The sequence below is a fragment of the Panthera onca genome, chromosome F2 (assembly GCF_046562875.1).
Source record: "Panthera onca isolate mPanOnc1 chromosome F2, mPanOnc1 haplotype 2, whole genome shotgun sequence".
Lineage (NCBI taxonomy): Eukaryota > Metazoa > Chordata > Mammalia > Carnivora > Felidae > Panthera > Panthera onca.
The window spans coordinates 47298521-47321499 of NC_138356.1; the positions used below are offsets into that span (position 1 = coordinate 47298521).

The 22979-nt window shown below is 49.0% G+C and overlaps 1 long non-coding RNA gene across 6 annotated transcripts in view; it reads right to left on the reverse strand.

The window, feature by feature from the left end:
- Positions 1–434: 434 nt before the first annotated feature.
- The window catches only part of LOC132664359 (uncharacterized), a 42147-nt gene continuing 19602 nt past the window's right edge, over positions 435–22979 (reverse strand). For 3 of the 6 annotated variants that reach the window (XR_014136552.1, XR_014136555.1, XR_014136551.1), the window contains 7 exons: positions 22735–22811; positions 19008–19105; positions 16347–16577; positions 15145–15434; positions 11178–11336; positions 6211–6330; positions 435–1576 (listed from right to left, as the gene is read on the reverse strand). This is a non-coding gene — a long non-coding RNA (uncharacterized LOC132664359). The remainder of the gene's footprint in view (positions 1577–6210; positions 6331–11177; positions 11337–15144; positions 15435–16346; positions 16578–19007; positions 19106–22734; positions 22812–22979) is intronic. The other 3 variants (XR_014136554.1, XR_014136553.1, XR_014136556.1) reach the window with 3 other exon arrangements.

Genomic DNA, 22979 nt, shown 5'->3' on the forward strand with positions numbered 1-22979 from the left:
TTTATTTAATTAGATGATACATACAATTTTCCCCTGGTCGATCCTCTTAGATCTTTGAGGGAATTGCTGTCTCATCCCAAATGCGTCTGGTGTGCTGTCAATCAAGATTCCTGGTCACTGGAGTGGCTTGGACCCCAGCCCTCCGCAACAGTGATCAGAATAAGAAGGACGAGCAGGGATAGGGGTGAGGGGGCGCCTGGGTGGCTCCGTCGGTTAATCATCGGACTCTTGTTTTCAGCTAAGGTCGGCTCAGGTCATGATCTCACATTTTGTGAGTTCGAGCCTGGAATTGGGCTCTGAGGTGACAGCTGGAGATTCTCTCTCTCTCTCCCTCCCTCTGCCACTCCCCTGATCTTTCTCTCTCTCAAAGATAAATAAATAAATAAATAAATAAATAAATAAATAAATAATTAGAAAGAAAGAAAGAAAAGAGGACCAGCAGGAGACGGATGAAGCAGGACAAATCCTCTGACATGCAGAATGCAGATACTGAAAGATGCTTTGTTAATTGCTTCTTTTTTTTCTATCGAGACTATGATAGGAGGGTAGACATCTGAGGCCATGGCGGGACGAGCTTTCTGTAGAATGGAACCCGACAGAGAGAAGCAAGTCTGATGAAGAGATCATCTGCGCAGTGGTTCTCAGCCTCGTCTGCACGCTGGGATCCCCTGAGCTTTACACCCACTGATGTCTGGGTCCGACCCCAGAAATTTTTAGTTAATTGGCCTGAGTGCAGCCTGGGCCTCAGAGACTTAAAAAAAAAAAAAACCCTCTGGGTGATTCTTACGGGGAGCCAGAAGCCACAACCTCTCATCTAGAAGCTCCACATCCCATCCTCAGGGGCTTGATTCAACAGCTCTTCCTGATTCGGTACCCCATCTCGGGGCCCGCGGCTGCTGATGACTTTTCTTTGTTTGCTTGGATTCGTTGGAATTGAATTTCTAGCGTTCTCGGCCGAGAGAGATCCAAGCAAAAAACTAAAAAGACTCTAATCACAACTAGCACCTATTCAGCATCAAGGATGTGCGAGGCAGTTTGCAATGCTTTTCTTACATTAACTCATTTAATTTAATCCCCATGTCCCCAGAGTCAGAAAACTATTATGGCCCCCGTTTGACACATGAGGAAATGAGACCTCAAAAGATGAAGTGATTTGCCTAAATGGACACAGCCTATAAAAACAGAGGTGGAATGTGAACACAGAGACTTCCTTAACCACCACACTTCAAGGTAGAACCAAGAAAGGGGGCAAATTCTCTACATAAAGCCCAGAAAGGGGACCTCCCAACAGCCAGAATATGAACACTGTTATCAGGAAGACGCTTTTGGTTGTCGTAAGAGAAAAGCCCAACTGCACCGGCTTGCACAATTATTTAACATATCGAAGGAATGGAGATGGGGCAGAATGGAGGTTGGCTGACCGAGGGGCTCATTCTGAGCCACCGGACACCCCAGTTCTCGCCACCTGTCCCCTCCGCTCACCGTGATGGCCTCTTCCTCAGGCCGGCTGTCCTCAAACTCTCCGGGTTGCAGGCCCGCAGACATCGTTTCCTCAGCCCATAACTTGCCTGTTGAACTATGGTAAATGGGTGGAAAGAGGAGTTAGCTTTTTAAGATCAGACTCCTTTAAAAAAGCACCTTCGGGGGCACCTGGGTGGCTCAGTCGGTTAAGCGTCCGACTTCAGCTCAGGTCACAATCTCGCGGTCCGTGAGTTCGAGCCCCGCGTCGGGCTCTGGGCTGATGGCTCAGAGCCTGGAGCCTGCTTCCGATTCTGTGCCTCCCTCTCTCTCTGCCCCTCCCCCATTCATGTTCTGTCTCTCTCTGTCCCAAAAATAAATACATGTTAAAAAAAAAAATTAAAAAAAAAAAAAAGCACCTTTGCCCATAGGAAGAGTGAGTATCAAGACTCATCCTAGAGCGTATTGGAGTCATCTTCTCCATGATTCCAAACCTTCCTTTTTATTTCCTGAGCCTGGCTTGGACCTTGGCATTCTCGCGGGCAGCGAGATCTGCTACTTGGGCTCCGCTGTCTCTTTTCATTGGGCAGAAACACCTCGCGCCAGAGGCCTCCAGTCGAATTCGTCTCCCGCTTCGTCACGGGGAAGGGGAATGGGGGGGCATCAGGACGTGCTGGGTCTGCGGCTCTCAGCCGGGGTGCTGAAGCAGCCGGGAGGGGTGCATTTTCGGTGGTCATGAGGATTCAGGGAGGACCATGACCGTTAGCGCGTCGAGCCGGAAAGGCCAGGGGTGGTGAACTCCCTGCAGTGTGTGAGACAAGCCCATGCTTGTGAGCTACGTGATTTCTGCACATCTCATTGAACGTTCCCACGGGGGGGCGGGGGGGAAACTGTTCAAAATCATCTGAGCTAAAAGCTACTTCTCTTTTATCTATGCACCCAAAGCATTTTAAAAATACCTCGTATTTTCCAGGAGAGCAACGACCGCGTACGTCAAAGGAACACCGTGCTCGGTTTTGTTCAGAACTTTTCCAGGAGTCGTTCGCTGCCTTAGAAAAATCACATGAGCAATGCCAACGCCATTCATGGAATTCGAGTCTCCACTACAACAAGCCTGTGTGGGCCTGCACGGGGAGCTGCCAGACCAGAAGGATTCTGGGGAGGGACCCTAGCACCTGGAACGTTGTTATGCATTTCTTCTAGCATGGTCCTGCCCAGCACTTGCATGTTGACATACGTCCTATTTTATTCTCAGTTATTTTCCTCTTCTTTTTTTTTAAGTGCTTGTTAATGTATTTTGGGAGGGAGAGAGGGAGGGAGAGAGGGAGGGAGAGAGGGAGAGAAGCAGGGAGAGAGGGAAAGAGAGAATCCCAAGCGGGCTCTGAGCTGTTAGCACACTGCCGGTCTCGGGGCTCAATCTCACGAGCCATGAGATCACGACCTGAGCTGAAATCAAGAGTCAGACGCTTCACCAACAGAGCCACCCAGGTGCCCCGATTATTTTCCTTTTCTTTCTTGATTTTTTAAAATGTATTTATTTATTTTGAGAGAGTGCAAGAGTGAATGGGGGAGGGGTAGAGGGAGAGAGGGAGAGAGAGAGAGGGAGCGAATCCCAAGCAGGCTGCATGCTGTCAGCACAGAGCCCAACACTGGGCTCGATCCCACAAACTGTGAGATCATGACCCGAGCCAAAATCGAGAGTCGGACGCTCAATTGACTGAACCACCCAGGCACCCCCAGCTCCAATTATTTTCCTTTTAAATTCTACTTGGCAACTTAGATCAGTCAGTTGGCTTATCAACAAGAGAAACTGATTTCTCCCGGTTCTGGAGACTAGAAATCCAAGATTCGGGAGGCAGCATGATCAGGTTCTGATGAAGGTGGATGGTCATTTTTAATTTGTACCCTTATAACGCAGAGAGGGACAGTGAACTCTCGGGAGTCTCTTCGAGGGGCACTAATCCCATCCCAGAGAGCTCCACCCTCACGACCAATTACCTCCCCAAGGCCCCACCTCCTAACACCGTCACATTTGGGGTTAGGACTTCAACCTATGAATTTGGGTGCCCGCTGCTGGGCACTGTCACCTTGAACGCCTTTCTGGGTGGCTTCCTAGCTTGTGCTGGCTGCGCAACCTGTAAGCTAATGAAATGTCACACGGGGCCTAGAGCGGAAGAGCCAAGTTAAGGGAGCCACCCTGTTTGGGGGCTGGGATTGGGGGTCACGGAGACAGCTACCTACCTTTGCACGAGTCCCTTCCCGTGGTGGGGCTTCCACTGGGTACCTGGGTGGCCCTCACAGCTTTAGACTTCTCTCCCAACGTCAGGGTGCAGTCTCTGAGCCCAGTCCTTCCCTGAGGGTAGGAGAGGGAGCCAACCTCACACAAGCTCCCACTCAGGGACTCATCCCCCAGAGGTGCCATCAGGAAAGTCCTGCTGTACTCGCTGAGGAGACAGGAAGGCCGAGGGGTTTGTGTCCTGCTGTGGGCAGGACTTCCTGGTCAGGTTCCTTCCAAATAAATCATTCTGCTTTTGCACCTTAAAAGTGAAGCAGAGGGGCACCTGGGCGGCCTAGGTGGTTAAGCATCTTACTTCGGCTCAAGTCATGATCTCACCGCTTGTGGGTTTCAGCCCCGCGTTGGGCTCTGTGCTGATGGCTGGGAGCCTGGAGCCTGGAGCCTGCTTTGGATTCTGTGTCTCCCTCTCCCTCTCTCTCTCAAAAATTCATTGATTAATTAATTTTTAAACAAGTGAAACAGAGCAAGCTCCTCAGGCGAAACCACAGTTAAGCGGGCGGTGGGAGAGCATTTAAAACAAGCGCCGACACATGAAAACCAATCAAAATATTAAAAGCACGTGGGGTATCTGGGCGGCTCACTCGTTTAAGCACCCAACTCAATTTCAGCTCAGGTCATGATCTCATGATTTGTGGGTTCCAGCCCTGCATCAGGCTCTGCGCTGACAGCTTGGAGCCTGCTTGAGATTCTCTCTCTCTCTCTCTCTCTCTCTCTCTCTCTCTCTGCCCCTCCTCTGCTCACTCACACACTCTCTCTCAAAAATAAGTAAACTTAAAAAAATATTAAAAGCATTAAAAATTTCATGAACCCAAGTCATAGGTCGGTAAGGCCATCAGCTTTCCACCTTTATGAGAAAAGACAGTAGGGGAGGGGTCCTTTCTTTCCATTTCTAAAGGGTGCAGTGTTCAGTATCAGAAAACCAGGACTCTTTTTTTTTTTTTAATGTTTATTTATTTTTGAGAGAGAAAGAGAGAGACAAAGTGGAGTTGGGGAGGTGCAGAGAGAGAGGGAGACACAGAATCCGAAGCAGGCTCCGGGCTGTCAGCACAGAGCCCAACACGGGGCTGGAACTCACAAACCGTGAGATCATGACCTGAGCTGAGATCTGACACCCAACTAACTGAGCCATCCAGGTGCCCCTGGAAAACCAGGACTCTTAAGCTCGAAGATGGTTTATGTTCCCCACAGACCTGAGGGCGTAGGACCACTCCAGCTATACAAGGTGCCCGGTGGCCACAGGCCCAGGGGTGCTGGCAGTCCTGAGAGTGGAGATATGGTTCTAGCTCCCCGGGGCTACAGCAACCACCACCGTGAGGCCAGAAAGCGCGGCTGAGGGGTGCTTGCGATTACCAGAACAGCGCCTTCTCTCAGCCTGATGTGCGGCCCAGCATGGCGACCATGGGACTTGCTCTTGACCATCCGTTTGACAAATACTGATTACTGAGGGTCTATTCCACGTCAAGCACTGTTCCGAGGGCTCAGGATAGGTGTGGCTGAGGTCAAAATGGAGTGGCGTGGGCCTCAGCAGCTACGGCTTATAGAGGACATCTTTTTTTCTTTGTGCTTTTTTATATATCAAAGGGGTTTGCATTGCCTTTAAAGTCAGGGAAAAGGCTATTAAAGTAAGTTATTAGAGATCATTTTTGAATAAATGTCCACAAGGAAAATAAACGTGCATAGGAAATACCAGGTAATTCCAGATCGCAATAACAGTGGACTTTGGACTCCCAGGAGGCCTTAGGGGGTGTGGTCAGAAAACCAACACCAGAGGATTCTCGAGGGCTTGATTCTGAGCTGCTATTGTTGGAGAAACCCTGTCCTTGAGAATGTCCTTCCCCGGGGGAGGGGGGTGGCTATGTCTGCGGTCCCGAACAACGGAATGTTAAAGGTTCCAAAGATGGATCAGGCCAAAGGTGCAGAAGGGACCCCTGAGGAAGGTGAGCACTGTGTCCAACTGACCATCATCTTATCATGGCCTATAGCACCCAGGCTGTTAACACCTAGGAGGCACTCAACGCATTACCTGAACACACAGCTGTTGGGCAAAGCTTCGTGGATATGGTGACCTGGTCGCTGGAGCCTTGAGAGAAGCCTCTGCTCATTGCATCTCTTCAGCTTGCCTTTCTTTCTCCCTCGGTGACGGCAGGAGCCAGTAGGTGCTCTCTGACCACTGCTAACTTTGGTCTCGTCACCTTCACCATGTGACCTTGGGTTTTCAGCCTTCCCACGGCGGTCCTTGGTTTAACTTTGTCCTCATGTCGTTTAAACCTGCTCTTTCCTCATCAACTTCTGCTTTAAAAGGCCATGTCCTCTTCTGTCCTCACAAAGATGCAAATGCAGTTTTCTAAAATTCTCTTCTGGTTCCCGCAGTACATTGTTTTCAGAAATACTAGGCCCTTCCTCGAGATTTCAGGATAACGGTGCGTCTCCTTTATATGAAGTATTCTAGAGCTTACCCGGCAACGAAGAGTGATCTGTCCGGGTCTACGGACTGCCAAAAGATGCAGTGTGGCTTTCTCTGGACACCCCTCACTGTCCATCTGGATGCTGGTGGAATCCATTCCTCGGGTCTTCAACTGAAAGAGAGTATAATGTGCACAGCTAGGTGCAATTTCTAATATCCAGAAAGTAGTTACTCCTTTAGTCCGGCTTCGTAAGGTCGAGTCAGAATGTTCTCCTGCATCTAGTATCTGGTCTGTCGACATTCTGAACACGTGAAATGTGCGCGCGTGCGCACACACACACACACACACACACCCATAGTCCCCAGAATGTACTGTTACCAGAACTCTTCCTGTATCCGTCATCCCCAAAGGTACCCCATGTGCTGGACTACACTCTCCCAGGGCACAACTGCCATAAGACTATGCCCACCCACCCGCTGCCATCATGTATACATGTACACAACTTTCCACTTATTGTTTTCTAGGAATATATTTATTAAACTGGGACTTGCAGTGTCTAAATAAATGCAGAAAGCGAGAGCTTACTGTTAGTAAGCTTGGGAAGAAAAGAATGAGGTTCTGTCCTGAAGCAAAGAACCTGAGTAATTGAAGAATGGATTTTTGACGTTTTGGGCAAGCCAGACCTTAGGCCTCTAAGCCAAAGGACAAAAATCTAGAGAGAAATAAAATGTCCAGCTTCCTTCTTTGGCATTATAGGCCTACGTCGCTTGACGTCATGGAGTAGGTCCTGTGCCCGACTTTGAGTCTCAAGTCGGCCATATAAGACTTAGAATTACCCTAAATTTCCTCCAAATTCAGGCAGTGGATTTTCCAATTGTCTTAACTTATGGTGGGATTATGAACGCTTACTGTTTTGTGCATCCTGAATACGTACGTTAGTAGAAAGTTAAAAGGCTATATTAGGTATTGGTAAGCAAATTCCATTTCAAACGAGAAACTCTGAGGTATTTATGACATCTGCATTCATTCAACTAATATTTATTGTGTACAGATCATGTGCCTGGCACAATGGTAGACACTGAGAGTGAAAACCCAGCCCCTGCCCTCTTGAAGGTTAGAGTCTAGAAGGTGTTTCAGACTCCGAGGAATCGTAATACAATACGATCAATTCTTCACGATGAAATGCAAGGAGGTTCTACCCTACCCTTCACTCTGGTCCATGAACCAGGCATCGTGGGAGAAAACCCTGCGATGAGGCTCTGGGGCTCAGTATTGAAGGGTCTTGAATGTTGTGTTAATAAGTTTGGATTTGGATGGGGAGTCACTGAGGAACGTGGTGCAAGGGAGTGAGTGGCCGGTTTGAAGCTGGGATTTAGGACGTCGCTCCAGTAGCCACGTAAGGGGTTGACTGAGACGGGAGAGGAATGGAGCAGAAAGGCCACTCCAAGAAGCTGGCCCAGTCGTTCAGTGCAGAGGGCAGCGCTGAGCGCTTGAATTCAGTGTGAGAGCAGCGGAAACAGAGGGGAGCCAGACAAGTTCAAGAATCTGGTGATCAGCTGCACGTGGCAGTGAGGAGCGGCAGCACCGGGGATGACACAAAGGGACTAGGTCCCTGGAAGATGGGGGTGTCAGCACCCAAGCAGGAAAGCCAGGAGCACAAGCAGGACTGGGAGGAGATGGATAGTGTGGCATTGGACTTGAGAGGAAAGCACCCACCTCTCTACTCTTTCCTTCACACACTCATTCACTGTGTGAACTCCATTCTGAAGTTCCAACACATGAGGCATTGAAAAGTTCTACAAAGAAAAGCCCAAATAAACCACTTGAAGAAGATATTGATGAGATAATTAACCAATGTAATCATGCTAACTCATCACTTAATTTCATATGCTCTGGGGTCAAATGCGGTTAAGCTGGTGCTTTTCATCGTGGAAATGTCTGTCCTTCACTCCAAATGAAGCAATGAACTTGCTTTGTGCTCCCAAAGGATATGTATTACTTGTGATTTTCTGTCTGGAGCCAGTCGGGGCAGAAATGTAGGGACCTTTGCCCAAATCACGAACAGTGTCAAATGTCAAGGCAGAAACAAGGCTCCAGAAATCTGATCATTTCGATTTACACATGAAAAAACAGTTGCTAATTTAAAGGGGGAGGATAAGAATAAACTTGCCTCTGCTTTAGATTTATTATAATCTGGTTCTATTCTCCAGTATTTGGGTTTCTGGTAAAATTCCTCTCCGATTTGCCCATCCCTTAGGTCCGTGGGTATAATAAAAGAGAAGTCACAGACTAGTTCTGATTAATTTCCATCATGAGAATCAACTCTTGATTTTCAGGGAGAGAGTAGAGAAGGAATGACATGGGTAATTAAAATCCACAGATAGCACAAACATCCAATTTAACCAACAATTTCAAATCCTCCTCCACTGATTTTTTTTTTTTTTTCCCACTAGAGATGCCAAGTAGCAAGGCTCAGCCCAACTTCTGGGGCGAGATCTAACAAAATGTGAACGAACTCATCAGAAGGCAAGTAGGTGGGCGCAAGAAGAACAATGAGAAGTTGGGGGTTGCTGGCCTTTCTGCAATGGAAAACCGGCCACTCTTTCTCACCCTGTTGGTTTTCTTTAGAAGAATCACAATATCGGCACTGTCGGTTTCACGTGGGGGATGCCAGGCTGAATTCTTAGAAAGGCCAGCTCGCTCTTTGCCCATCGCCGAAAGCAGCTCACAGGCAGAGCACGTAAGATGGGTTTTTAGTGAGTATAGGCAGAATGAAGGGACAGAGCGGGGGCTCGCCTCCCAGAGCGGAGGCCCTTGTCACTTGCCTCAAGCTTTAAACGCCACCAGTTTAAGCTTCTGCTATGACACAGACCCAACCCAGGCTGCAACTGCCAGCATTTTAGACTTCCTTAGTCCTGGCCCTTTCTGAACGCCTTCATCCGGCCTCTCATCTGCTTGCCATTCAAGGCTGCACATTCTCTAACTAGAATCAGACCTTACTTCTCACTACTCTCCAAATCACATACATCAACCTCTGCCCACATTTACACACTGGTGCTGGAGGGTGTCTGCACTTCTCACCACCTCGTCTTTTCTCATGTCATTCCTTGAACCCCCAAACGTAGGTATTTTTCAAGGTCTCGCCCTTCCGCGAAAGCTTCCCTGTTTCCCCAAGTTCAAAGCGATCAGCACTGTGTTGGTATGTCTTTTATGACACTTAACCACATTATGCTTTCATTATATCACACTAGCTTATGTGCCCTATGACTGTAATGTTCTCAGAAATGTGGATCATGACCCACTAGTGAGTTTTGAAATCACTGTGTTGGGTCATGACCTGAATTTTTAAAAATTAAGTAGAAAAAAAATGGAACATTTTAGAGTGCATTACACATAAACATATTTCTCACTTTGGTTTATGACCAAAAAGCTTGAAAGTCACTGCCTCACATAGTTAAGACATTTTCAGCTTCTATGGAACAGAAAGCCTTGAACCAACCAGTTTAAATAACAAAGGATTTATTATCTTATATAATGAGATGTCTAAAAGTGGAGGCAGCTCTGGGTTGGTTTATCATCGACTTAACAACAATCGAGGACTCAGATTTTCGCCACCTCTGTCATCCTTCCAGCTACCTCCCCTCACGTCTGCAGGATGGCTGCAGGAGTTCTGTGCATCATAACAACATCCAGAGGTCAAAAAAGGGAGCTACTTATTCTTTGGATTTTTTTTTATCAGGAAAGAAATCTTTCTCAGAACCACCTTCCCCCCCCATCACGCGCAGCAGGACTCCTTTAATTCCTCGTTGAGATAAACTGAAATAAAATGAATGCAGTGTCTAGCCAGGAGTGGCAAGGAAAACCAAAATTAGTTTAGATGACGATAAGAACACCTTCCCCGAGCACCTGTCCGGTCAGGAAGAAGGGGGAGATTGATGGATCTGAGGTAGGCAAGGAAAAGTATCTTCCAGCTCCATACAGAGTGCATTGGGGTAGGACCAGAGTCTCTTTCCCTTCACAGTCCCTGCCACGTGTACCGCTTCGCAAATCGAGACTGTCACCTCAATTTCCAGTGACAAATTAAACCAATCACTTTGCCCCAACGTATAAATATTCATGGGATGCACAGATCAAATATCCAACCTGAGATACTGGGAGGCATTCTGCAGGCATGAGTTGCCGACATAGAACTCACCAGGGGCCAGGATTTTTTTCAGTTTTCATTTTTCTACTGCCTTTCTAAACATGAAGGGCTAGATTAGCAACACTGTACATTGTAATACCATTTAAATAATAAAATACATATTTGTCACAATGCAGATGGCGAGTGAAGAGCTCACAGATGGAAATGTGGCTCCTAAGAAGAGACGGTAAATGTGTGACGGTGGGTGTGGGGAGATGGCTGCATCGGGCTGGAGAGACATTACGTCATCCCAGATATGGGCTTTTTTTGGGAACCTGGCAGCATTACTGCTGAATCATTCAGCTAGGCAAATTATTGGCATGTTCGTTGGACAAAGGTCCCTGTAATTAAGCCCTTGTACCGCCACACTCTTTGGCATCTTTCTGCTGATGTTACCATTTAAGGGCAGCCTTGAAAACATGTATACGTGAAATAACCATATCTACAAGAGTCAGTGGCTTTAGAGTATGGAGCCAGCACTCTTTGCCCTCTCTTGCACGCACACCTGTGTGCATGCATACACGACACACACACATGCACGCACCCCTCATCAGAGAAACCACGGGTTCAGAAAAATTTGAACTGCAGGGACGCCTTTTGCCTCTGAGATTCCGAGAATCCTTCTCTTTGCTGCTGTTACAAATGCCAAGATGCTCCCGTCTGCCCAGTAGGGAAGACTAGCCTTGTGAGTGTCTTGAAATTCCTTGAAAGACGGCCATGGCTGTGGAGTCACGGGGCAAAACTTGTCTCACCTGCTAGAACTTAGGAGGCTGGAGGTGAATCTGGTTGTTCTAAGGGGGAGGCAATACACTTGCCTCTGCTACTAACTTATTACCTATGTGTGAGGCTGTGCTGGGTCTGCAGGCCTCAGGCCAGGTCCCGGCTCGGCCAGAGCTTGCTGGAAGCTCCACGCTCAGTTTCAGGGGCCTGGCTTAAGAAGGTCCTTGGCTAACCAGATGGTGTGCCGCCAGCCAGAACATGGGGTGTCCAGAGACTACGGGGCAAGAACGCAGTAGCAATAACTACCTTCGTTGAGGGCTTTCACAGACAAGTTTCCATTTGGTTTATTTTCTCTGCCAACCTGAGGAATGTACACGCATTTGAAAGAGGTTCTAGAGACCGTAGACCAGAGAGATGGACGTTGGTGCCCGGGAACATTCTTTTTTTTTTTTTTTTTTTTTTTTTTAATTCCCCAGGAACATTCTTACGTGGGTGATTTAACAGATGGCTTGGAACCTTGGCAAAGGAAGTGGCAATTACAGAGGGCCACATGGCCTCACCCTCGTTTCCTTTCTGTCGCATGACCCATAACTGACAATAAGAGCTAAAACATATAGACTGCTTCCTGTGTGCCTGGCTCGATGCTGTGTTTCAATGCATTGAGGCTTCTCAAAAACCATGTAGCGGATGCTATTATTATCTCAATGTCCAGATGAGGAAACTAAGCCTTAGAGAGAGAAGAACCTTTTTTCTGTTGGTGGCTGTTCCTCATTTTCCCCCTAGCCCTCCAAAAGGCCGTCTCATTCCCACTCTTTGGGACTCACTCAGATGCTCCGAGCAAGGCTTTCCCTGCCCACTCGTCACTCAAAGTAGTCCACCCCAGCTTCGGGTCCACTGTCACACTCCCCCCGTTCATTGCCGTCGGAGGACATATTAGAGACTTGTTTACTTACTGATGGGCTTTTTTCTTTTCAGTCTCTAACATTCCCTCAGATATAAGCTTGTGAGGCAGAGACCCCATCCCTCCCGATTGCCCTATGGTAAGGTCGAGCAGGGTGGCTGGAATATAATAGGTACTAAAAATTTGAATGAGTGGATGAGTAGCACGTATGAGTGAATGAGTATGATTCGTCAAGGGGATTTGAACATGAGTTTGTCTAACGCCAGGGACCAAGTTTTCAGCCCCTGCTCCTGTGTTTACTCACTCATCCCTTCAATAGCGTTCATTAAATTATCAACAGGTGCCAGGTACTGAGGTAGGTGCTGGAGAATCGAGAGAGTAAGACAAGTCTCTGTCCTTGAAAATCTCATGTAAGAAAGGTGATGGTGGTAGTTTGGAGGGGTGAGGAAGTGGGTTTATAAAAAAGCACAAATAAAAATGTAATTTGATATGGCTTATAATAGAGTTAAGTACAAAATGACACAGCAAGAAAGAGAGGAGACCACCTAAATGCCCCTGCCAAACTTGGAAGACTTCTACAGAGCAGGTGACTTTGAACCTGAACTTGAAAGAGGACTCCGGGGGTGTCTGGATGGCTCAGACGGTTAAGCGTCTGACTCTTGGTTTTGTCTCAGGTCGTGATCGCACAGTTCGTGAGTTGGAGCCCCGTGTCGGGCTCTGCACTGACGGTGTGGAGCCTGCTTGGGATTCTCCGTCTCCCCCTCCTGCACTCCCTCTCAAAATAAATAAATAAACTTAAAAAAGAAAACAAAAAAGAAAGAGGATTTCGGACTATTGGGGAGAAAAGAGCACGTGCAGAGGCAAAAAGGAGAGAACTCATGGATCTATCTGGGGAGCGGAACAGAACTTGTCCCCTACCCTACACTGTCGAGTCATATTTTGCCCATGGTGCCCAGCTGTTGGGAGGGTCACTGACCAATTGACCCCTTGGTGAAGCCATCAAGGAGGACAAGTGCACCTGGGGTGGGGGTGGGGGAGTGGGAGGGCACCAGGAGGTGCATCTGAGTGGTCTCAAAGGTGCCCTCTGACTCTTAAGAGTAACACGACCCCAAGGCCTGTCTCTCAGAGGAAGGCACCAGAAGGCAGAGCCAGAAACAGCCACATTCCTGACCCTAATACGGGGATTTCCTAACAAAAGGGCTAACTATAACCACTGTGTAGTTTTCAAAACCTCTTCTCAAACATGATCTCATTTGATCCTCCAACAGCCTGCTAGATCTGTTCTGAAGTTCAGTAACACCATTTATTATTTATTGGATCAACATTTATGGAGCATCAGGGCCCAGCCTGACCGGGGCAATGCAAGTGGGAACCGCACAGCTTCTGGCTCCAAAGCGGCCACATGCAAAGAGACACGACAGCACAGAGTAAAAGGTGTGACCCCACCCAGCATGGAGGGAAGAGAGTTAGCCGAGGGCCCGCGAGAGCAGAGAATCCTGAGTCAGCCAGTCCTGGGCCCAAATTCTCGCCCTGCACCCACTTGCTTGTAAGACCTTGGGCAATGAAATAAGATCATTAAAAAGAAATTAAATGGGGCGCCTGGGTGGCGCAGTCGGTTAAGCGTCCGACTTCAGCCAGGTCACGATCTCGCGGTCCGTGAGTTCGAGCCCCGCGTCAGGCTCTGGGCTGATGGCTCAGAGCCTGGAGCCTGTTTCCGATTCTGTGTCTCCCTCTCTCTCTGCCCCTCCCCCATTCATGCTCTGTCTCTCTCTGTCCCCAAAATAAATAAAAAACGTTGAAAAAAAAAAAATTAAAAAAAAAAAAAAAAAAAAAAAAGAAATTAAATGAAATAATACATGTGTACCCGTCAGGTTATAGTCTAGCCACTAAAACAATGACTCTTACGTAAACAATCGCTTTAACAAGATGGAAATTGATTTCTCTTTCACATCAACATCCAGCCAGAGACTGTGGCTCTGCTCCAGGAAGTCACCTGTCCCAGGCTCTTTCCACCTGGTTACTCTGCCAGTTGTAGGGGTTGACCTCATGCACCTGGTCCAATACGGCTCCTCATCACAAGTGATGCTGTGTTTCGATGCAGTTTGATACGAAGCTAAAACGGGGTCGCCAAGACCTGGTCCTTTCGGTGTGGCTTCTCCCCTCTCCTCTAGATGAGGGCTGTGCTCTCCTATCCGGGTGGTAGGGGGGTTTGGGTGGCTCCAGAGTTCATGGGCTGAGAGCTTCATGTCCACTGTGCCCCTTCTAGGAGCTGAATGTAAGTCTTGGACCTGACTCTCAGCAACCCGCACCAATCCTATTGGCCAAGGGTGTGGGAGAAGTTGGTGAGCCAAGGCGAATTAGGGCCCCCTCACAACGGCGTGGCTGAGAATGGGGGAGAGATGAGCCCACACACAAAACTCACCTTACCGCTTTACCAGGAGAAGGATGGATGGATGCAAGGTGGTGGGGAAAAAAAATCCCTCACTCCTTCCTTCAATCAGTTATATGTACTTCTAGGGTATATAATCCATAGCAGTGGTCTTTGAACTCTACCCCAAAGGCCACAGTTTTGATTATGCCCCTAACAGGTGCATTTATTTTTTGTAAGTATACACCCGTGAGGGTGGCACCCCACTGTCCATGCTTCCTTCGATAGCATTCCCCGATAGGCACGTTTAGCATTCCCTAATAGATGACGTTTCGTAGGATCCTTTGCAGCTCGCAAAGTTATGTGACAAAATGCTAGGTAAATGCTAAATGCGGACAGTACAGTTTCCAGGAAGTGTCCTCACGGGAGGCACATGTGATTCTTCCTTTCTTTCTCCTTGCCACCTAGAACGTGAACAGGACGGCTTGGCCATGAGCAACAGCCTTGGATAGTGAAGTGGCAGCTGCCTGTTGAGAATGTTGGAGCAACCAGGAAAGACAGCTCACCAGCCGAGCGGCCTGCCTCCGGGGTCCATTTACCTGAGGGGCAAATCAACTTGTCTCCTGCTGAAGCTCCTGTCGTTTTGGCTATGCTCTTCTTTCTTAATCTCAGCCCAAACTGATCCTACTGGACACAATTATGTACGTTATGATACATGTACCAAAGCAGATTCAAAAACAAAAAAAGTTCTGCATTTTGTACCCCATTGGATAGAGTCTCACACCCCTTTGGGCTGCATCCCTGCCCCCTTACTTTTGGTCTCCTCGGTCTTTGCCCTGCGGTGCTCCGTAAGGTTAGTGACGTGCGGGAAGCTGTCTGCTTCTTCTCCCGGAATACACTTTGCTCTTTGAGGCAGGGGTCCCGAAGGGAGTCCTCGGAACCAACCTAGCACAGTTGGGCCAGCATCCCTCCCAGGCCTTGCCTTTCGCTGCCTGCTGACTCTTCCGGGTCCGTTTCCATCATCTAGACTTTGTTTTTGCCTCGGGGAAAGAAAGCACGCCAGCCAGTCTGGTGGAATTGACAAGATGCGGTGTAACCTGAACCTAAAGAAGTAGGCAACTGTGACCGTCAGGGAAAGAAAGACGTGCGCTCGCAGCCCGTGCTGTTGCTAAGGTGCACCCACTCACTGACCAACTTCTCAGAGCACGGGCTCGCGCTAACTTGCTAACGTGGCCTGGTTCTGTGGGGAAGGAGGGGGTGGGGGGAGGAGGCAGAGAGCTTTGTTTTTGGAGAGCTTCCTCCAGGCCCCAGACCTCCTCTGCCCCGGAAGGCAATGGCCAGGCGCCAGGACTGCCCCGCCACGGCAGAGACTGGCGGAATATACCCACTTCCATGACTCCAAGTCTGAGGCTCTGCGGACCCCCTTCATGGCCGTGGCTGGGAAAGCAGACCCTGCCTGGTGTGTGTACGATCCGGGTGAGTCCATGCTCCCTGCCACCACCCCCTGGAGGCATCGGTGTCCTGATTGTATCACGGCTTCGAAATTCCCTGACTCATGCCATCCTCAGATTTTTTTAAAAAGAGCTTATTCAAGGGGTGTAGGCTGCATGCTCCACCCGTTCCCACTCAACACAGCTATTTAATTACAGCACCCGTGTGTGTGTGTGTGTGTGTGTGTGTGTGTGTGTGAGTGAGGAGTCAGGGAAAGGAGGCGTTGGGGAGGGGCAGAGGGGCTCCTGGGCCAGAAGGAGAAGCCCTTGAAGGAGGCTTGTGCTGATCCCATTATGAAAGGGAAATACTGCTGCTCAAAGAAAGGCTGGCCCTTCACCCCAGAGCTGGGCAGGTCAGAAATGAGGCAGACTTCTGGGGCCGTGCGGGTGGGCTAAGAAAAAGCCACCGATGTGGGGGAGGGATGCTTCCCCCCCCCCCCCCCCCCCCCGTCGGCTCCCACTGTTCTCCTACACCGCTAGGTAGCCAGGCTGCCACGTGACTTGCTAGTAACCATGGCAACGAACCCGGTTCCTCCGTGGAGCGTGTGGAGAGAAATCCCACAGAAAGATGACATGACGGGGGTGCGGGACGTCGTGTGGTACCCAAGGGCAGGGGAAGCCAGCTCCGTCGCGGCCGGGGCAATTGTTGCCGTGGTTGTCGTGGAGGGAATAGCAGGGGCTTGTTCTCTTCTGAGCTCGAGACGCTGGCCGTTTTCTCCTTCTGACACTTGCCTCCCTGATCTTGGAACGCGGTTTCTGGAGATGAAAGACAAAAATAGCTCTCTCTGAAGGAGAGGATGCTAATGCACGCCGTGCTTTCAGACATGGGCTTCTCGCTGTCAGGCGTCCACCTCCAGTACGCGGAGCCTTGGGCCAGGTTCCTCTTGCTGTCCCTGACCACAGCGACAGCCCCGGGGAAGCCGACACGCTGCCGGCAGCCAGAAGCCCCGAGAGGCGGTCTGGGTCCTGGAAGACCGCAGGGCGGTGCGCGGAGGACAGGCCAACCCGACCGCGGGCCCTCGCCACTCCCCTGCTCGCAGGCACAGCTGGAGGAAGTGGCTCACATATTCCTTGTTGCCAACAAGGACATAATGACAGTTTGGGGAAACACATATTGTTAAGCGATCCGGCCTCCCACAGCCAACGTGGGAGCGCAGGGCGGCCCCTTCTGGGGGGCGAAGACCTGCCTCCGCGGAGGCCGGCTGGCAGGTGCTGCCTCTTTAGTGGGATGCCCCTGACTCAGCCAGTTACTGCCTGTGTGACCTTGAACAAGTCACTTAGTCTCCTTGGGTGCTAGTTGCTCTCTCCGTCTTTAAAAGAGGCACGGTAATATTTGCGTGGCCATGCCCACGGGGTTTGTGTAACAGTCATGCTTGAAAATTCCCTACCAGATATCATCATCCTTTTCCTTAGTTGTAGAAGTATTCATTCTTAAAGGGTTCTGAAAGTTGGAATGAGTCAGCAATTAGGTCGAAAGTTACGGTAGTGCAAAGCTACAGAAATGACCGTGATGGGGTTTGTAGATAACATTTAATGAGTGCAAAGCAAATTGCCTGTTGCATTTAAATCCTAACAACACCCCTACTGGTATGACGGTTTCCGTTTCACAAATGAGGCCCAAATTCACATAGCTGGTGGTAGAGTCAGGATTCAAGTCCTGGGGAGTCTGATTCCCAAGCCAGGATCTTAACTGCCGCAGGGGCCTGTGCTGGGGTGGGTCCACTGATGCATTCTCCATGCTCCTGGAGTTGAGTTACCAGGTGGTTTCCTGGGGGTTCACAGAACAGCATGGGGGCGGTGTGTGTATGTATGTGGGTGTGTTCACAAAGCAGCCTGGGTGTGTGTGTGCATGTGTATATTCATAGAGTAGCATGGGGTGTGTGTGTGCGTGTGTGTGTGCGTGTTCACAGAGCAGTATGGGGTGTGTGTGTGTGTGTGTGTGTGTGGTATGTGTATGTGTTTATAAAGACTGGACTGCCTTCCTTCCTCATCTGGGAGTTCCCCATTTGTCCCATGCTGACATGACTATCTCTTAGGGTCCTCGTGGAAGCTTCCAGAACAGCCCAGAGTGCTGCCGTCTGCCCTAGTCTCAATGGAAGCACAATTAGCGGGCATGGGAGGCCAGACAAATGGAGTCACATGCCGCTGTCTCAGAGACAGAGGAGCAGAGTGGGCAGGTTAAAAGCTAGACAGCAGGGGTTGCCTCACCTAGTGCTGGCTAGCCTAGTTACAATGGTCACTCCTGACTCTTCTCATCCTACCCGTGGCCTGGAAAGCCCACCCCTCCGACCGGCCGGGGTGCATTTGGCACCAGGGATCACCCCCCACCCCCCGCCACCACCCACCCTTCAGGCAGAAGCAGAGGCCAGGGTATTTATGGTCCTGGCTCCCTCCCTCCTGGGATGCTGTGGGTTGGCTGCTCCTCTTATTTTGGGGGGTGATAAGGACTCTGCCGCCGCCAGCCCTGGGGTACTTACCCTATTCCCTGCCGACTCCTTAAACCCTGCTCACCCTTTTACAAAATTCCTTTCATTAAACTCTTCTTAGTTCCCCAGCTTGAGAACACTAACCTGTCCCTTCTGGGAGCCTGCCTGATACAGCGGGAGGAGGGTACCTCCCACCCACAACTGTTAGGGGTATTAAAAGGGCCAGTACGCGTCAGTGAGCCAGCATGTGCTCCAAGCCAGTCAGCAGGTGAAGGGGTGTCAGTGCCCCTCCCCAGGGCATTTGCAGTCACCCTGCCCAGGGCTACAGCGTGGCTCGCAAAAGCCCGGACTGTGGCGCGGGCCTGGGTGGGGTGACTCTTCTTCCCCAAGCCTTGGCTGCTTTGCAACAGGAAACCGTGCCCACTAAAGAAATTGAAGATGGTGGGTTTTTTTTGTTTTTTTTAAATGGGAAAAGGAAACAAAACGTTAAGTTCATTGAAGGCACAAATGCAGGGTCAGATAAGCACAGATGATTACTCATTTATCCTAAAAATATTGATTGAGCACCTGCCACCTGCAAAAGATTTAGCAATTAATAATATAGGCCTGGCCTCATTTTCTCATACAGCTTACACTCCAGTAGAGAAAACTTGGACTCTGCACTGTTAAGCAGAGGGCACTAAGCATTCTTTTCTCTTCTACTGGTGAGGGAAAAGGGGCTTTTGGCGGTGAGGAAAGTGACTTTTAATTGAGTACTTACCACGTGCCAGGCACCATGCAAGGCGTTCCATTTATATCATCTCACTTAATCGCACAACACGGGAGAGGTCGACCTATCTCCTTTTTGCAGTGAGGAAGCTGAAACCCCGAAGATGTTACATGATTTACCAAAGTCAGTGACCATTCAAAAAAAAAAAACAAACCCACCATTTACTAAGCACCTACTGTATGCCTTGTCTCATCCCTGCTTTTCAAGAATGTGTAGATAGTAGGAGAGATAGGCACCTGAACAGATACTCCTCAAACAGTGGGTTGTGTGTGGTGATCATAGAGATATGCTCAGGGCATTATGGACACACTCAGGAGGGATCCTCAACCCCTCACAAAATGTCAGGAAAGGCTTAGGGAGGGCAGCCTTGAGGACGTGAAGCCTCATTCGATTTTTAAAGATAAACTGGTAACGGCCAGGTTAGGGTACGGTGGTAGGGGGAGAAGAAAGCCACGCAGGAAGAGGGAGTGCCAGAAGCAAAAACAGACAGACAGACAAACAGACAAAAACCAGGTTGCAGCGAAGGGGTTGTGGGTAGGGGCCAGGTCCCCGCAGAATTTTATTTGGTAACAAGAAATGTGGGCTGCCAGTCCCATAGCTCACCCTCTAGGTTAAGGAGCTCAAACAGGGGAGTCACGTGGCTAGCTCTGGATTTAGATAGATCACTCTGGCTATCACGTGGAGGACAAACTTGAGGTGGACAAGAGAGGGAGCAGAGACTTTTTAGGAGGCCACCAGTAGTCATCAAGCCAAGAGATCATAAGACTCCAAAGGAGGTCAGAGGTCCAAGGGATGGAGAAGGCCACTGGTTGGAGAAGTACTTTAAAAATCTCAGAATGTAATGACTGACTGGTGTTGAGATACCTGAGTTGGGGGAAGGGGGAGAGAGGGAGAGAGGGAGGGAGAGACAGAGAGAGATAGAGAGAGAGACTCCCTTCTGGTCCAGAAGAAAAACAAACTTGGAAGGCTTGGTGGCTGCTGTCTTGTCTGAGACCTTTTGCGTCTCTCATTCCACTTTATTTTGATTACAGACCCCAAGCAGTGGGGCCATGATCTGAGCTGGGTGTGTCAAATTTGCTCCCGGGAACTTGAATCTGAGCAGTGGCCTTGTTCAGGCTACCAGACGCCAGGCTGTCCAGTGATTCCCTTGATTCTAGGAACCATCTTGCAATCCTTCCAATTAGTCTCTTCCGTGCACCGGCAAGTCAGGGTCAGTCCCTGTTGCTTGCAGCCCAAGAGCCCTGATGGGGAGATGAATTCAGCCCTGGACCTGGCGGATCTCAGGCCCACGCGACACCCATGTGAGGACCAGCACCTCCAGGAAATAGAAGTCAGAGGGGAAACGTCTGGGCTGGAGTTATCGGCATGTAGGTCATGGAAATCATGGCTGACACTAAGAAAGAATCACTGCCGAGAGGGTGTGGGGGAGAGAACACCGGTGGGCGGAGGGCGACGTCCCGGACAACAAGCAAAGGCTGCGAGGAGGAAGAAACAAGAACTTGAATGTTCAGAGAGAGACCAGGAGAACTAGGAGAGGCTTGATTTCATAGAAACCAAGGGAAGAAAAGTTTGAAGAATGAACAATTGAAGATTTCACGTACAGCCAAGGGGCCAAGGGCACTGGCCTTTGAACTTGACAAGAAGTTTGTTGATGACCCATGGGGTAGGATCCCTAGAGGGAGAGATGGGAGGAATAAGCCAGGCTGCCTGCGGAGAAGTGAGGAAGAGGAGGTCAATGGCTCTGGGAGTCTTATGGGAGGTTAGTTATGAGAAAGGAGAGGGTGGTGGGTGGGGGCAAGGTCAGAGCAGGGTTTATGTCAGTGGCTCCGGTGCTCCTTTGAGTCAAAACCTGCTCCCCTGTGCCTGAGAGAATGGGGCTTTGGCTGGCGGAAGTGATCCCAGCAGACCATTCTTTGCAGGGGTGGTTTTGCCTGAGGATCTGTGCATCCTTGGGGCAGAAGAGCATTTGGAAAACTGACAAAGTCCATAGCTGGTAGGTATCTTGTGCCAACTTCCTGCCTGCCTTTGTTCTGAGACAGCCAAAACAGCAACTAAAGGAAGAAAGAGAGGCAAAAAAAGAGGAAACTCTCTGTTGGCTCTTTTGGATTCCATCTAAAAATCTCCCTGCCCACCACCCCCAAATTTAGGGGGTGAGGAGAATGCTCAAACCATGTCTGAGAAATTAGTATTAGAATGACACTAACTACCCTCGTGTTAGTTGATGAGTGTGTTCCTACAAGGAAGGCCTGGCTTGGCAGGTGCACTGTGCTAATGCTTCACATAGACTTTTTCTTTAGATATTTACTGGTAAAGGATGGCAATAGAATTGAGCCGATGACAAGATAATTTTTTTAAAAATCATTTAAAAGAATTCTTGAAATTATAAAATTTGTATATGGTCATCGAAGAAGGTCTGGAAAATCCTCAAAGACCTAAAATAGCCAGGAGTCCCACCATAGTAATATTTTCTTCTAGTCTTTTATTTCTAGTAGCAGTCCAATATTGATAGCTGTTATGATGGCCGAGCCACTAATGTCCGTTGCAAGGCTGATCTCAGGAGCAACTGTAGGACAGACAGCAGGACCCTATCTATAGTGTGTGAGGGGACGAGGGAAAGATGAAAAATGCAGGGGGAAACAACCCATGGGCTGGTCAGATGTCTGTCATAGCACAGGTGTGCCTTGTGGTAAGAAACCTAATGCCCTACTGCGAATTTCCATGTCGGGGTATCACTCTTATTTTAGTTGTGATGGCAGATTGGGTTATTGGTCCCTAGTCTTTGTTCCTCCCATCATGTGACCCTTCCAGCACCAGAAGAGTTGACTGATAGTTCCGTGCCCCATTGTCTTTGGACTTAGCCACATGACTTGCTTTGGCTAATAGAAATTAGTGGAAGTGATGTGAGCAGGGGTTTTAAATATGCCTTCATGGCTTGGCTTAGTCTCTTGCATTTCTGCCACCTGTCACAAGATGAAGTTGCCTGGACAGCCTCTCGGAATGAGGAGACACTTGGAACAGACCTGAATACAACTGGCAGCTTGGAGCCACACTTCGCTAGTTTCAGGCACCCAAGAGAGTCATAGCCCCCTGCACGCCCATAAGCAATAAGTAAATGCCTATCGTTGTAATGCACTGAGAGTATGGCATTGTTTGTTACACAGCATTTTAGTAGCAGACATCTGAAGGAAGCAACTACTATAATTGCTCGGATGTGAAGCTTCAGTAATATCTGACATCTGCATTTCCTTTATCCCCATAGTTATTTCTTGTCAAGTCCTCTTCAGCTCCTTTGAATTCTCTTCCATATCTGTTCCCTGACTCCCTTTCCACTGCCATCATCCTTTAACACTTCCTACCTGGGTTCCTGCAATGGCTTCCTTAATGAACTTCTTTCTTCCCCATCCAGGAGTGCAAGACTCCACTGCCTTACAAAACCCCTGCACCACAGGAAACCTCTGCTCAAAAGGCTGAGAAGGCTTCTCTTTATTTCAAAGTAGAAGCAGCCAGGCAACTCAGAGCTAAGTTTTAATAACCAGCCTCAACCTGGCGTTCTGATACAATTCTCTCCTCTGCTTTCCATAGCTCTCTTTTACAGCTGACCCTTGAACAATGGGGGGTCAGGTGTGCTGATCGCCCTGTGCAGTCAAAAATCCGCGTATAACTTTTGATTCCCTAAAAACGTAGCTACTAATAGCCTATTGTTGGCCAGAAGCCTTACCTGTGATAGAAACCGTCGACTAGCACCTATTTTCTATGTCACATGTATTGTAAACCGTATTCTTACAATAAAGTAACCTTGAGAAAGGAAAATGTTATTAAGAAAATCATAAGGAAGAGAAAGCACATTTACAGTACTGCCCTGTATTTATTGAAAAAAATCCACATGCAAGGGGACCTGTGTAGTTCAAACCCCTGTTGTTCCAGGTCAACTGTGATTTAGCTTCCTCATCCATTATTTAATGC